This window comes from Pelodiscus sinensis, chromosome 3 (genome assembly GCF_049634645.1).
Source record: "Pelodiscus sinensis isolate JC-2024 chromosome 3, ASM4963464v1, whole genome shotgun sequence".
Taxonomy (NCBI): domain Eukaryota; kingdom Metazoa; phylum Chordata; order Testudines; family Trionychidae; genus Pelodiscus; species Pelodiscus sinensis.
In genome coordinates, this window is record NC_134713.1 from 40,603,298 (window position 1) to 40,620,307 (window position 17,010).

The window sequence follows — 17,010 nt, forward strand, 5'->3', positions numbered from 1 at the left end:
AAGGAAATTTGTGACAGTCTGATAATTTCCAAATAAAGTTACCATACAAATATTATGCTGATGAATAGGATTGGCTGCCAATATTCTTTGTCAGTGAGCAAGATGTCCAAGGTTTCATTACACATGGATGTTGTTTAAGTATGAAGATTCAGTGACTGTAACAAGCTTTATACAGTAGTTCAGTGACAAACTGTTACTAATGGATTCTATCTGCAAACAGTACAGTATACTGTGAACTGCATTTAGTGAGTCCCAGTAGGATTATTAAACCTCACAAAGACAGTGAAGACTGTTCATGAATTTCTGGGAGGCTTGTTATCTGATAACATATTTGTAGGATTTTACTGCCTGCTTCAATAATTCCACTGACAAGGTCCAGTCTGGAAGAATGACTGAGCAAACTCAGTGGAATGATAATTGTTTTTCTCATATCCACCGGTTTTCTAGAAAGCACTCCAGAAAACTCATCACAGCAGATTTCTTAATTAACATTTGATTTGTTATTTAAGTAGTCTTGATATGTTTTTTCTAAAGGATTCATCTATGTTTTCTCCCTCAACCATAAACATTTTCAGCCTAATGGTAAGGCTGTACAATACAGCAATTACTGTCTTTCCTACTGCCTGACAGCTTGGCAGACTTAATAAATCTTCAGAGAACAGTTATTTTTGAAAGTGTACACAGCAAAATTTGAAACATATTTAAGATACTTTAGAGTGTAAATTGGAAAAAAAAACACACCCTATGCAAGAAAACACAGACAGGAACATGGAGCTGCAACATTTGAACTACTTTAAGGAATTCTGGGTCCACACCGCTCTGCTTCTTCTGAAAAAGAAGCCAGATGAGGAATGGTGAAATGCTGAAGTGAGCAAGTGGAACTTTTCTTCCTTTATTCCACAGAAACTTTTCTTCAAATATCCCGTGGGACCTGGGATCTAGGAGACAAAAAAGGATAAGACACAGAGGAGGGAAGTTCTCTGTTACATCATCCGCCCACACTGAATTAACCTCACGAAGATTTTGCTATGTAAAATAATGTAGACTAGGAACTAATTATCCTCTAATCAGTGGGAACCCCCTGAAGGGAGAGTAGGGAAATAAGTTAGTGGAAACAAGAAAGCTCCCTAGGGTGCTATGCTGTGCTGACTGGAAGAAGCTGGCATGAGAGAACGGGTGCCCCAGGCAGAGATTAGTATGGTCCTCAGGGGCATGTGCTAGACTAATGGTTTGAATACACTATTTTACAGGGCACTGGACTCCCTGAACAAAAGATTGGGTTTAAAAGCCCATAAGTTGCAAGTGAGCTACTCATCCCTGGTGTAAGTTTTCCCATCATATAGGTGATGATCTAGTCTATTATTTGCAGGTGGTTTCACAACGGTTGCTTTATCAATTTTCTTTCTAAATTTCATTGAAGTGAACCTGTTTTTGCTAGGGAAATCTTGTTAAATATACTTTTCGTTTATGACCAGACACAAAACAAACACACACAAAATAAACACATGCTAGTTGAGAAGAGAAAATAACCTAATAGTGAAGAAAACATGACACAGTTCCAACAACAGCTCTGAAAAGATCAGTGGAAACATGCTTAGTAAAAAGAGCAGTTAAACTACACTGCACAGATGCACTGCTGGCAGAAAAATTGTACACAATGGGGAAATCAATACAACTGATTGGCCATCTAAAATGGATGCTGAACAGAAGCATCAGGAATGATTACAAACCAAACAACAGCCTGAAGAAAATAAGAAAGTGATTGACACAGCATGTATTCGGAAACAGTGAAGAACTCCAAAGAATAGTGGCAGAGAGTGACATCAGAACATTGTCCTATAAAGGACAAAACTTCCAAGATGTCCTCAGCATGGCCTGAAGAGAGACTCCTGCCTGAATAGAAAGGAATCAAAGTGTTAGATCTCGATACTATAATACATTTATATAAAAATTTGCCCATTCCTTAGACTAGAACTGATAGGTTAGCTTGTATATAAAAGATTTTTCTACTGGTTTTGCTGTGAGTCTCAAAATAATGGCCATGTTCTTGTTCTCAGTAGTGTGGTTATTGTTATGCTCAGAATGGTGACATTTCATGTAATCCGGCAACAATAACTGTTGGCCTTCCCTCAGAAGCTATGTAAAAACACCAACTGCTTTCTCCTCCATGGACTAGATAGCTGAAACAATAGGAGCAACTTCCCAAAACACAATCCATGCAAGGCCAATCTGAAATCTGAGCTATGTGGACAAAAGGTGAATGCAAAGAGCAAGAGGCTTGTTATTGTTTGTGTGAGTGTGTGAGAGTAGCAGCAGGAAACACTGTAGAAGTACAGGGAAAAGGCATTGTAAAAACCCAAAGATAGCAAGAAAACACACTTGTGGCATGACCCCTTGCAGAAAGCTAGGCAAGAGAAAGCTTTTCGTAAAATGCTGGCCAAAAGAAGCTTGGAACTGCAAGCAAGAAAACGGTCACCTGTTTGAGTTTAAGGGCTCATCCAGACTACACTGAAGTGTCGAAAGGGGTTATGAAAATTCCACGGGAATTTGCATATCTTCCGATCTCACTTTCGAATGAGGTTTAAGTGGCTTTTCGAAAAAGGGGAGGGGGGCTGCCAAAAAAACCTGCGTCTTGACTACTTTCATTTTCAAAAGCTCTGCTTTCGAAAGTGAGATTGGAAGAAGATATGCAAATTCCCACAGAATTTGCATATCACCTTTCAACACTTTGGTGTCTGAGCCTTTAATGTATCCAGAGAAACAGAACATTGTATACATTCTCCGTAAATAAACACGATTGCATCAAAGCAATACCAGGTTCCCATAATCAATTTTCATCATAAAAGAAACAATCTGCAAGCCCTCAAATATTGGCTAGCTGTTTGTGTTCAAAGGGGCAATGTTATTGATCCATTAAATGCATGGATAACAGGTGTAGAACAAAAATCCTCTCTGTGAATAAGTAGGCATTCCCCGTATTTACTGAGTGTCAAAAAAATTGCAAGTATGTCTGGATTTTTTTCAGACTTAGAACTTCCTGGAGCACCTTGCTTTTCAAGTAATTACTCTTTTTGTGATTAATGTATTGATTTTCATAAAGAAATGGTCATATAAAAAGGCAAATGACTTATGGCTTACATATATATCCAAGATTGCAAACTTTCAAACTAATTCTGTTTTAATCACAAACTAAATCTGAGTCAACAATGTAACACTGTTGCAAAATAAAGCAAAAATCATTCTGGGAGTATTGTAAGCAAGACACAAGAAGTAATTCTTTCACTTTACTCAGCACTGATAAGCACTATGTCCAGTTCTGGGCACCACACTTCAGGGAAGATGTGAACAAATTGGAGAAAGTCAGAGGAGGGCAACAAAAATGATTAAAAGTCTGGAAAACCTGACATACAAGGAAAGATTGGCGAAAATTGGGTTTGTTTTGTCTGGAGAGGAAAAGACAGAGGGGGGACAAGAAAACAGTCTGTAAATCTGTAAAAGGATGTCATAAAGAGGACAGGGATAAATTGCTTAGCCACTGAAAAGAGGAAAAGAGATAAAGGATTTTAACTGTAACAAGATGTAGGTTGGACATTAGGAAAAGCTTCCCAGTTAAACACTGGAATAAATTACTAGGAAGTTTGTGGAATTTTCATCACTGGAGTTTTTAAAGCAAAAGTTAGATAAGCATGTGTCATGGATAGTCTACATGGGTACATCTACACTACAGCGCTAATTCGAACTAACTTAGTTCGAATTAGTTAATTCGAACTAAGCTAATTCGAACTAACGCATCCAGAACTAAAAACTAGTTCGAATTAGCGTTTTGCTAATTCGAACTAGCATGTCCACATTAAGTGGACTGAACCAGGCTTTAGGATGGCCGGAAGCAGTGCCAGCAGGGCATCAGAGGAGGACTTAGAGCGTGGAGATGCTCTCTCAGGCTAGCCGAGGGCTGCACTTAAAGGGACCCGACCCCCACCCCGGACAGACAGTTCTCAGGGTGCCCCGCTTGCAAACCAGTCCTGGCTTGGATTGCCCGGAGTACCCACACTGGGCACATCACAGCACTCGGCCATCAGACCGGCTGCACTTGCCGCAGGCTGCCATCTGGGGAAAGGGGGGGCAATTGGGGGGCTGCAGGAGAGCTTCCACCCCCAGAAGCCCACAGAGCCAGCCCAGTTCTCCCCATCGGGGGCGCGTACCCCATTCCTCCCTCACCTCCTTCCACTTACCCTTCCCTAGCCCCTCTTCTTGATGTACAAAATAAAGGACAATTGTGTTCAAAAATGGAATCTGTCTTTATTGAACAAAACTGGGGGAGACTGGGAAAAGGAGGTGGGAGAGGGGAAGAGAGAGGCTGGGACAGGGGAGGGCAACTAAAATGATCAGGGGTTGGGAACAGGTCCCATATGAAGAGAGGCTAAAGAGACTGGGACTTTTCAGCTTAGAAAAGAGGAGACGGAGGGGGGACAGGATAGAGGTTTCTAAAAGCAGGAGTTGGGCGGAGAGGGTGCATACAGAAAAGTTCTTCATTAGTTCCCATAAAGAAGGACTACAGGACACCAAAGGAAAGGAATGGGTAGCAGGCTTCAAACTAGTAACAGAAAGTTGTTCTTCACAAAGCAAAGAGTCAACCTGTAGAACTCCTTGCTGCAGGAGGCTGTGAAGGTTACAAGTAGAACAGAGTTTAAAGGGACGTGAGATCAAGTTACTGATGGGTCCATGGAGTGCTATTAGCCAGGGGGTAGGAGTAGTGTCCCTGCCCAAGGTTTGTAGAAGGCTGGAGAGGGATGGCACGAAACAAATGGCTTGGTCACTGTCTTCGGTCCATCCCCTCCAGGGTCCCTAGGGTTGGCTGCTGTTGGCAGAGAGGCTACTGGGCTAGATGGACCTTTGGTCTGACCCAGGACGGCCATTGTAAGCTCAGGGCTCAGGGTCGGGGGTCTCAGTGGACCCCCTTGATTTTCATGCACACCTGCTCCTGGGTGGCCAGGCTGGCAGCTCTACTGCCCTAGCCGGCCACTTTCCTGTGCCTAGTGAGGAGGTCGTGGATGAGGTCCACGATGTCCGCACTAGCCCAGGTGGGTGCCCGCCTCTTGTGGTCCCGGGCAAGCTCCCGGGAGCCGCCAGCCTGGTCCCGGGAAGAGGGGGAAGGCTGGGGGGCATCGGGTGGGTGGCTCGAGCCGTGCTAGGTGCAGGGTCTGCTGGCTGGGTGCTGACAGGCTTGCACCTGGCATGGGCACTGTAGCCAGCCCGTGCCCCTTTAAGGGGTCTGGGGCCAGGAGGGGGGCATTCGAGTTTCCCTGGTGTTGGCCAGAGTGGCCACCAGGGAAACCTGGGGAGAGCTATCCTCCCACTAGTTCGAATTAAGGGGCTACACAGCCCTTAATTCGAACTAGCTAGTTCGAACTAGGCTTAATCCTCGTGGAATGAGGATTACCTAGTTCCAACTAAGCGCTCCGTTAGTTCGAATTAAATTTGAACTAACGGAGAACTAGTGTAGCGCCTATGAAAGTTAGTTCGAACTAACGTCTGTTAGTTCAAACTAACTTTGTAGTGTAGACATACCCCATGATACTTAGCCCTGCCTCAGTCTTACATTTCTATGATACTATGATTTCCAGTAGACTTATGCAAATACACATATTTGTCAAACCTGTAGAACCAGACAATAAAAAACTAGAAAATACAACATAGATATAGCATATTAGGGTGGAGATAACAGTAATAGAATTGGAAAGTGAGTAAGGAACAGTGAAATGGAGGGGACATAACCCTTGGTTATTTTTCCAATGTGACTTGTTCAGATAATTATTTGCTGCCTGTGGAATATTTCAAATAACTGTAAGAAAAATACAACAAATTAAGTGTGCATCAGCCTTGTGAAGTGAGTTATCATAGGTCAGACTCCCAGCACAGTGGAAAGGGGTGAAGGGAATTCCAATCTACCCTGCATTGTAGGTTCGAACCAGCGGGGTTTTAAAAATGGCGGCTCCCCGCTTATGCAAATGAAGCCCGGGAAATTCAAATCCCGGGCTTCATTTGCAAGTGCGGTATGCCTACATTACCCTCCTAGTTCGAACTAGGAGGGTAGTGTAGACATACCTTCACTCTCTGGGCTGGAGCAAAAGTACAATTAGCGGAAAAACCTCCCCTGTTCTTGGTATCCTTTTCCTCCTCAAAGAGAAAGCAAAGCAAGATGCAGCAAATAAACACCATCTCTGGATCCTTTTTTTCCCCCTCAGAAGCAGAGAGAAAAGTGAAGCCTTTACCCAGGCAGTAAATAGACACTGCCTCAACAAACATGGAAAATTGCAGAAATTACTAGTATTATGTCCCTGAGGTGCAGCCTATCTGTTGTCCAGTCTCTGAATTGTTTCACCCTCCTTACCATTAAATAAGAATCTCTTTTATGTTTGCCAGGCTGGCTCCTGGGAGGCTAAGAGGTTCTAACTGTTTCCTAGGCCTTCAGGTTATCTCTCACATCTTCGTACAGAACCATGGCCTGAAGTTTGGATCATTCTGCCTTTCTCTGGGATTCTCCATCTTAGCAAACCTCACGAAAGTGGACAACATAAGAGCATGGGAAAAGAAAATAACGTTTGCAATTCATGTATCATTTATTTTTCTGAGCGATTTCTCTGCATGATGGATGGATTGCACTTGCTCTCAAAAATGGTTGCAAAACAACATCCCTAATCTCTCTTTGTACAGAGTAGGGATTTTATTTTATTTCACATATTGACCCTGATCTATCTCCTTCCGAAATGGAGCTTAATGGTCATATAAATATATATTGTCATATATATAATTTAAAGAATAGAAATTGTGCATTTTATCATCGGAGATGAAAGCACTAGATTTAGAATTTAAGGCCCAACATACAGCTTTACCTAGTATAATAAACATAAACATTGTGAATGCTACAAGTAACACAGTAGAAAGTGACATGATTCTTGCCAATTTGCATTTCCATCATAGGGATAATAGATATTCTTCTATTCTACTATTATTTTAATTATTACAGAGAAGGTTAAGATAAGATTTTTTATTTAGAACAGTTTTGCAAACTGTCATGAAAACCTACTAACATGAGCAAAAAAATCTACTAGTCCACTTTTTACAGTGAGTGGTGGGAATGACAAAAGTAGGGTATTTTAATCACTTGTCAAATCACTTACCCAGAATGAGTGGGGAGTGGAATTCAGAAAGGCTGATGGAGATACCATCTACATGTTTTGTAAGTCTATAGAGTGCTACCAGACCATTTGTTGAGACAAATATGTTCACTTTTAAAGTCCACGTTGATTCCAGCTATAAAATTTCAGATTCAAATTTGAAATCACCAAAAATTCTGGATGCTTTTGATGGTGAACTTTGGTTTGAGTATCTATTTTAAAGTTAGTCATCATGATATGCAAAGAAGTGCAGAAAAAAGTAGTAAATTAACCTTAGGTGTGAAATAGATTGGATCTGTCTCATAAGAATATAAGAACGGCCTTACTGTGTCAGACCAAAGGTCCATCAAACCCAATATCCTATCTGTCGACAGTGGCCAATGCCAAATACCCCAGAGGGAGGGATCACAATAGGTAATCTTAAAATCATAGAATCATAGAATACTAGGACTGGAAGGGACCTCGAGAGGTCATCGAGTCAAGTCCCCTGCCCTCATGACAGGACCAAATACTGTCTAGACCATCTCTGATAGACATTTATCTAACCTCTTTTTAAATATCTCCAGAGATAGAGATTCCACAACCTCCCTGGGCAATTTATTCCAGTGTTTGACTACCCTGACAGCTAGGAACTTTTTCCTAATGTCCAACCTCAACCTCCCTTGCTGCAGTTTAAGCCTATTGCTTCTTGTTCTATCCTCAGAGGCCAAGATGAACAAGTTTTCTCCCTCCTCCTTATGACATCCTTTTAGATACCTGAAAATTGCTATCATGTCCCCCCTCAGTCTTCTTTTTACTAAACTAAACAAACCAAATTCTTTTAGCTTTCCTTCATAGGTCATGTTCTCTAGACCTTTAATCATTCTTGTTGCTATTCTCTGGACCCTCTCCAATTTCTCCACATCTTTCTTGAAATGCGGTGCCCAGAACTGGACACAATACTCCAACTCAGGCTCAACTAGCGCAGAGTAGAGCAGAAGAATGACTTGTTGTGTCTTGCTCACAACACACCTGTTAATGCATCCCAGAATCATGTTTCCTTTTTTTGCAACAGCATCACACTGCTGACTCATATTCCCATCTCTTTCTCCTGTATTCCTTCCTAGACAGTCGCTTCCCATTCTGTATGTGTGAAACTAATTGTTGCTTCCTATGTGGAACACTTTGCATTTGTCTTTATTAAACTTCATCCTGTTTACCTCAGACCATTTCTCCAATTTGTCCAGATAATTTTGAATTATGACCCTATCCTCCAGAGCAGTCGCAACCCCTCCCAGCTTGGTATCATCTGCAAACTCAATAAGCGTACTTTCTATGCCAATATCTGTTGATGAAGATATTGAACAGAGCCAGTCCCAAAACAGACCCCTGCGGAATCCCACTTGTTATACCTTTCCAGCAGGATTGAGAGCCATTAATAACTACTCTCTGAGTATGGCTATCCCGCCAGTTATGCACTCACCTTATAGTAGCCCCACCTAAGTTGTATTTGCCTAGGTTATTGATAAAAATATCATGCGAGACTGTATCAAATGCCTTACTAAAGTCTAGGTATACCACATCTACCACTTCTCCCTTATCCACAAGACTCATTATCCTATCAAAGAAAGCTATCAGATTGGGTTGACATGATTTGTTCTTTACAAATCCATGCTGGCTGTTCCCTATCATCTTGTCACCTTCCAAGTGTTTACAGATTATTTCCTTAATTACTTGCTCCGTTATCTTCCCTGGCACAGAAGTTAAACCAACTGGTCTGTAGTTTCCTGGGATCTTCTTATATCCCTTTTTATAAATGGGCACTATATTTTCCCTTTTCCAGTCTTCTGGAATCTCTCCTGTCTCCCATGATTTTCCAAAGATCATAGCTAGAGGCTCAGATCTTCATATGATCCTTTCCCTGTCACCCACTTCCAGAGAAAAGGGCTAGGGATACCATTTCTACCCATCTTGGCTAATAGTCATTGATGGACCTAACCTCCATGAATCTTTCTAGCTCTTTTTCTAACCCTGTTAAAGTTCTAGTCTTCACTGCATCCTCTGGAAAGGAGTTCCACAGGTTGACTGTGCGCTGAGTGAAGAAAAACTTTTGTTTGTTTCTTTTAAACCTGCTGCCTATTAATTTCATTTGGTGAGCTCTAGTTTTTATATTGTGGGAATAAGTAAATAACTGTTTCTTAGTCACTCTCTCCATACCAGTCCTGATTTTATAGACCTATATCATTTCCCTCCTTAGTCTCCTCTTTTCTAAGCTGAAAAATCAACGTCTTTTTAATCTCTCTTCATATATGAATCATTCCAATCCCCTGCTAATAATTTTTGTTGCCTTTTTCTGGACCTTTTCCAATGGCAATATATCTTTTTTGAGATGAGCCAACCTCATCTGCATGCAGAATTCAAGATGTGGGTGTATCATGGTTTTATACAGAGGCAAAAAGTTATTTTCTGTCTTATTATCTATCCTTTTTTAATGACTCTTAACATTCTCTTTACTTTTTTGACTGCCACTGCACACTGAGTAGATGTTTTCAGAGAACTATCCACAATGATTCCCAAGGTCTTTCTCTTGAGTTGTTGTAGCCAAATTCATCCCCGTTATAGAATCATAGAATCATAGAATAATAGGACTGGAAGGGACCTCGAGAGGTCATCGAGTCCAGCCCCCCGCCCTCAAGGCAGGATCAAGCTCCCTCTACACCATCCCTGACAGATGTCTATCGAACCTGTTCTTAAATATCTCCAGAGAGGGAGATTCCACCACCTCCCTTGGCAATTTATTCCAATATTTGACCACCCTGACAGTTAGGAATTTTTTCCTAATGTCCAATCTAAACCTCCCCTGCTGCACTTTAAGGCCATTACTCCTTGTCCTGTCCTCAGAAACCAAGAGGAACAAATTTTCGCCTTCCTCCTTGTGACACCCTTTTAGATATTTGAAAACCGCTATCATGTCCCCCCTTAATCTTCTTTTTTCCAAACTAAACAAGCCCAGTTCATGAAGCCTGGCTTCATAGGTCATGTTCTCTAAACCTTTAATCATTCTTGTCGCTCTTCTCTGTACCCTTTCCAATTTCTCCACATCTTTCTTGAAATGTGGCGCCCAGAACTGGACACAGTACTCCAGCTGAGGCCTAACTAGTGCAGAGTAGAGCGGCAGAATGACTTCACGAGTTTTGCTTACAACACACCTGTTGATACAACCTAGAATCATATTTGCTTTTTTTGCAACAGCATCACACTGTTGGCTCATATTCAACTTGTGGTCCACTATGACCCCTAGATCCCTTTCCGCCATGCTCCTTCCTAGACAGTCGCTTCCCAACTTGTATGTATGGAACTGATTGTTCCTTCCTAAGTGGAGCACTTTGCATTTCTCTTTATTAAACCTCATCCTGTTTACCTCTGACCATTTCTCTAACTTGCTAAGGTCATTTTGAATTATGTCCCTATCCTCCAAAGAAGTTGCAACCCCACCCAGTTTGGTATCATCTGCAAACTTAATAAGCGTACTCTCTATCCCAATATCTACATCATTGATGAAGATATTGAACAGTACGGGTCCCAAAACAGACCCTTGAGGAACTCCACTTGTTATCCCTTTCCAGCAGGATTTAGAACCATTAACAACAACTCTCTGACTATGGTTATCCAGCCAATTATGTACCCACCTTATCGTGGCCCTATCTAAGTTATATTTGCCTAGTTTATCAATAAGAATATCATGCGAGACCGTATCAAATGCCTTACTAAAGTCTAGGTATATGACATCCACTGCTTCTCCCTTATCCACAAGGCTCGTTATCCTATCAAAGAAAGCTATCAGATTAGTTTGGCATGACTTGTTCTTCACAAACCCATGCTGGCTATTCCCTATCACTTTATTACCTTCCAAGTGTTTGCATATGATTTCCTTAATTACCTGCTCCATTATCTTCCCTGGGACAGACGTTAAACTGACCGGTCTGTAGTTTCCTGGGTTGTTCTTATTCCCCTTTTTATAGATGGGCACAATATTTGCCCTTTTCCAGTCTTCTGGAATCTCCCCTGTCTGCCATGATTTTTCAAAGATCATAGCTAAAGGCTCAGATACCTCCTCTATCAGCTCCTTGAGTATCCTGGGATGCATTTCATCAGGACCTGGTGACTTGCTGACATCTAACTTTCCTACGTGATTTTTAACTTGTTCTTTGTGTATCCTATCTTCTAAACTTACCCTCTCTCTGCTTGTATTCACTACGTTAGGCACACCTCCAGACTTCTCGGTGAAGACCGAAACAAAGAAGTCATTGAGCATCTCCACCATTTCCAAGTTCCCTGTTACTGCTTCTCCCTCCTCACTAAGCAGTGGGCCTACAGTTATATTGTATATATAGTTGGGATTATGTTTTCCAATGTGCAATACTTTACATTTATCCACATTAAATTTCATTTGCCATTTTGTTGTACAATCATTTAGTTTGGCGAGATCTTTTTTAAGCTCTTCACAGATTGCTTTGGTCTTAACTATCTTCAGAAGTTTGGTATTATCTGCAAATTTTGCCTCTTCACTGTTTACCCGTTTCTCTAGCTCATTTTTAAATAGGTTGAATAGGATGGGTCCCAGGACAGACCTTTTGGGGACTCCACTAGTTACCTCTCTCCACTCAAAAAACTTACCATATATTCCTGCCTCCTTGTTTCCTGTCTTTTAACCAGTTATCAATCCATGAAAGGACCTTCCCTCTTATCTCATAACAACTTACTTTACTTAAGATCCTTTGGTGAGAGACCTTGTCAAAGGCTTTCTGGAAATCTAAGTATACTACATCCACTGGCTCCCTCTTGTCCACATATTTGTTGACCCCCTCAAAGAAATCTAGCAGATTAGTAAGGCATGATTTCCCTTTACATAAACCATGTTGACTTTCCCCCAACAAATTATATTTATCCATGTATCTGACAATTTTATTCTTTACTATAGTTTCAACTAATTTGCCCGGTAATGACGTTAGACTTAGCGGTCTGTAATTGCCAGGATCACCTCTAGAGCTCTTTTTAAATATTGGCATCACATTAGCTATTTTCCAATCATTAGGTACAGAAGCCAGTTTAAAGGATAGGTTACAAACCACAGTTAATAGTTCTGCAGTTTCCCATTTGAGTTCTTTCAGAACTCCTGGGTGAATGCCATATGGTCCCAGTGACTTGTTAGTGTTAAGTTTATCAATTTGTTCCAAAACCTCTTCTAATGACACCTCAATCTGGAACAATTCCCCAGATTTGTCACCTAAAAAGAATGACTCAGGTTTGGGGATGTTCCCAATATTCTCAGCCATGAAGACTGAAGCAAAGAATTCATTTAGCTTCTCTGCAAGGACTTTATCATCTTAGAGTGCTCTTTTAGTATCTCTATCATCCAAGGTCCCCACTGGTTGTTTAGCTGGCTTCCTGCTTCCGATGTATTTTAAAAAAAATTATTATTACTTTTTGAGTTTTTCTTTAGCTGTTCTTCAAACTCCTTTTTGGCTTTTCTTATTATATTTTTACCCTTAATTTGACAAAGTTTATGGTCCTTTCTATTTTCCTCACTAGGAATTGACTTCCACTTTTTAAAAGATACCTTTTTTATTTGTCAATACTTCTTTTACCTGGTTGTTAAGCCATGGTGGCACTTTTTTGTTTCTCTTATTGTGTTTTTTAATTTGGGGTATACATTTAATTTGGGCCTCTATAATGTTGTGTTTGAAAAGTTTCCATGCATCTTGCCTTGCAATCTACCTTCTAATTTCTGTTTAAATAACTTCCTCATTTTTGTGTAGTTCTCCTTTCTGAAATTAAATGCCACAGTGTTGGACTGCCGAGGTGTTTTTCCTAGGGATATTACATTTTATTACATTATGGTCACTATTTCCAAGCGGTCCAGTTACATTTACCTCTTGAACCAGATCCTGTGCTCCACTTGGGACTAAATGAAGACTAGCCTCTCCCCTTGTGGGTTCCAGAACCAGCTGCTCCAAGAAGTAGTCATTTAACATATCAAGAAATTTTATCTCTGCATCCCGTCCTGAGGTGATGTGTACCCAGTCAATATGGGAATAGTTGAAATCCCCCACTATTATTGAGTTTTTTAATTTGATAGCCTCTCTAATCTCCCTTAGCAATTCATAGTCACTAACACTGTCCTGATCACGTGGTCAATAATATATCCATACAGCTATATTCTTATTATTGGAGCATGGAATTACTATCCATAGAGATTCTATTGACTATTTTGGCTCATTTAAGCTTTTTACTTCATTTGAGTCTACATTTTCTTTCACGTATAGTGCCACTCACCCACCAGCACGACCTGTTCTGTCCTTCCAATATATTTTGTACCCTCTGCATTAAACCAAATATTCGGGCAGAACATTCAGCTGTGACTAAGAGTTTAGGATACTTATGGACCTATGTTGCTATTGCATTGATTGTTTATTGCACTGTTCATGCCAAATGTTTCTGTCCATTACACAGGGACAGCCTCACCTACATCAGTGATGCACCTTAGAGTACCATTTGGCTTTGTGTTTTAATGTATTTGGTTACAAAAGAAGCCCTTGCAAATGATTTTTTCTGCCCAAGACAACTCCTGTTGCTGTTATATGAAAAGAGCTGTCATATAATATGAACTAAATATCAAAAGATACACACTTTTGACCAAAAGTTTGGCCCAGAGATACAATGGTTAGAGATAGAAGTGACCTCTCAGACCATTCAGTCCCTCTTCCTGTCAGTGCAGGAATAAAATAATAGAAATTAGAGATGTCACTTTGAGAGAGGATTTCATTGCACTAGACAACATAAGCTGAGAAGGGGTAGAGTGGTCACAGATTCTATACAAAGCATAAAAACAATCAATACAAAAATTGATATTAAAAAACATTTCATTTCTGCCCTTTTTACACAAAGAAATTTAAATCAATAAAACAGAACCGACTTAACACAACACCTGGTAACATACATTATTGTATTTACTAAACCCAAAATTTGAAGACATGTAGCTTATGAAAAGTCTCCTTTGTTCAATATCTTTGTATTAATTCTAGACATAATGAAATATTAGTGGAAGACAGAAGAAACAAGGCAAGATATTACTCTGAATTCTTAAGAAAATTGCAACTCTAATTACACAGCCAAGAATTCTCCTCAGCGATAAAACAGTTCCAGATTGGGCCTATACAGCTTCCAAATAGAGTCTGTTTTAATCATCTCCTTTTAATTCTAAATGTTTTGTGCACTGCTTTAGTATTCAAACATCTTCAGTCCCAATAAAGTGCCACACTGAGTCTCCTAATGTCAATTTTTAAAGATAGTTTCACCACACAGCTTGGAGACTAGAAGCTAAAAGACTACACGTCCACTTCAAGGAGCTGACATACTGTGGCTGATCTTAATACCTTAGAACCTGGTTGTGGGCAGTTGCTAGACTGTGACACAGCCACAGCAAAGCTGGCAAGTGCCAGAACTATAGAAATACTGTGGGGTCAGGTCTACACTAGGGGGCAATGTCGAACTAAGGTACGCAACTCCAGCTACATGAACACTGTAGCTGGAGTTGACATACCTTAGTTCAAGTTACCATGGCATCTCTAGTGAAGGGGGCTGGGGAGGAGTGTCTATGGGAGAAACTCTACTGTTTACTCTTCTTGATCCAGCAGAATGTCAAAGTTGATCGGAGCAAGATCAGCACTCAATTTAGCAGGAAACCTGCCAAATCAAATCCCCTGGGAGACTGATCCCCACAGCATCAATTTCCCAGTAAGTGTAGACAAGATTTGAAGGTGAAGCCCTCCCTAGGAATGTGAATGGAAAAAACCAGATAGCTAGTATTCATAAAAACAAAGGGGCTGATTTTCAAGCCTGACCCTGATTTTTGTGGGCATATTTTTGTATCCACACTGAATTGCCAGAAAAACTGAGAATGCAACATTTCGAGTCAAAATTACTGAAGGTATGATAGTACATTCACAAAAAACAGAGAACTTTTTGAAAGGCAAACCCTATCTCAACATCTACCATAGAAACCATGTTACTGAGTTCAGTTCTTCATTATATTAACTGTTACCAATTCACTAAGTTAACAAGAAACACAAAAGTGTCTGATATGGAAGAAGTTGGTTTAACCAAGCGCACTTGGCACTTATGCAGTAAAGTAAATCGGATTTTTAAGTATACAAAATCATCCTTTTTCATTATAATTAGAGCAATGGTTGATAAACTGAATCAATATTTTACATAGTTCCATTAAAGTTATTGCTTCTTCTGAATTGTGTCTAAGGCTATGTCTACACTACAGGCTTCTTGAGCAAGAAGCTTTTTGCAGAAGAGATCTTCCACAAAAACATATTGCGCAAGAGAGGGTACAGACTGCAAACGCACATCAAAAAAAATGATGTGCTTTTGTGAAAGAGAGAGTCCAGACTCATTGGATGCTCTCTCAAAAATAAACTCTGATAGCTATTTACAGAATGGCCACCAGAGCACCTGGACTTTTTTCAATTGACTCTTTTTGTGCAAAAAAACCCTGTTCTCCATCCACACACACCATTTTGCGCAAGAGCTCTTGCGCAAAAAGGAGGAATACCTACACCAGAAAAACCCCTGTTCTTTCATTTTACTTGCACAAAAATGTGCTTGAGGTGTACATGCTCCACAATTTTTTGCACAAAAACGGCCATTTTTGCAGAAAAACTCTGTAGTGTAGACCTAGCCTAAGAGATCAAGTACCTAAAACATAGTTTCTGTCATGTGACAATGAGAAAGAAATCAGAGAAAGAGTTACTTTTTTCAGATACTCAACAGGGGATTATTTAGAATTAGAAGAAAATTTTGCAAACTGTTACACAACCTTAAATTTATTTGTTTGTTTGTTTGTTTTAGTGAAAGATCAATTATTTAGTCTTTTAAGAAATGGTGTGGATCCTTTGTAGGGAGCTGTAGGAAACAGGAGGACATTTTGCTTTTTAACTTAGTCTGCTTAACCGTAAATTCTTGAGGTGGTGTTTCCTCCTGGGAATCAGGAATTGGTGTAGGATTGAGATAACTGAAATAAGATATTGCCTCTATAACCCCTTCTGTTCACTTGTGAGGTTATTCAGTATAGGGGAAGCCTTGTGGCTTCTTACACAACTGTGGGAGACTAGGCCTGAGGCCCCTTGGTGTGCTCTGTGTTGTGTATTAGTGTGTGTGCCCTTCAGACCATGTTACCAGATTTACCCAATACTCTGGGGTATGCTCATTTATCAGGGTTACACTTATGGGACTGGGGGAAGGTTGACAATTCTATCAGTGTGCTGTTGGTGCTTACCTGTGCTCTCATATGGAGCTGAAATCTCCCTGCTGCCAATTCCCCCTCCCATTGGAGCACTCCTGCAGGAACTAGGGGTACGTCTACACTACAGCGCTAATTCGAACTAACTTAGTTCGAATTAGTTAATTCGAACTAAGCTAATTCGAACTAACGCGCCTAGAACTAAAAACTAGTTCGAATTAGCATTTTGCTAATTCGAACTAGCATGTCCACATTAAGTGGACCCTGAACCGGCCTTAAGGATGGCCGGAAGCAGTGCCGGCAGGGCATCAGAGGAAGACCTAGAGCGTGGAGATTCTGTCTCAGGCTAGCCGAGGGCTGCGCTTAAAGGGACCCGACCCCCACCCCGGACAGACAGTTGTCAGGGATGCCCTGCTTGCAAACCAGTCTTGGCTTGGAGTGCCCGGAGTGCCCACACTGGGCACATCACAGCACTCGGCCATCAGACCGGCTGCACTTGCCGCAGGCTGCCATCTGTGGAGAGGCTGCAGGAGAGCTTCCATC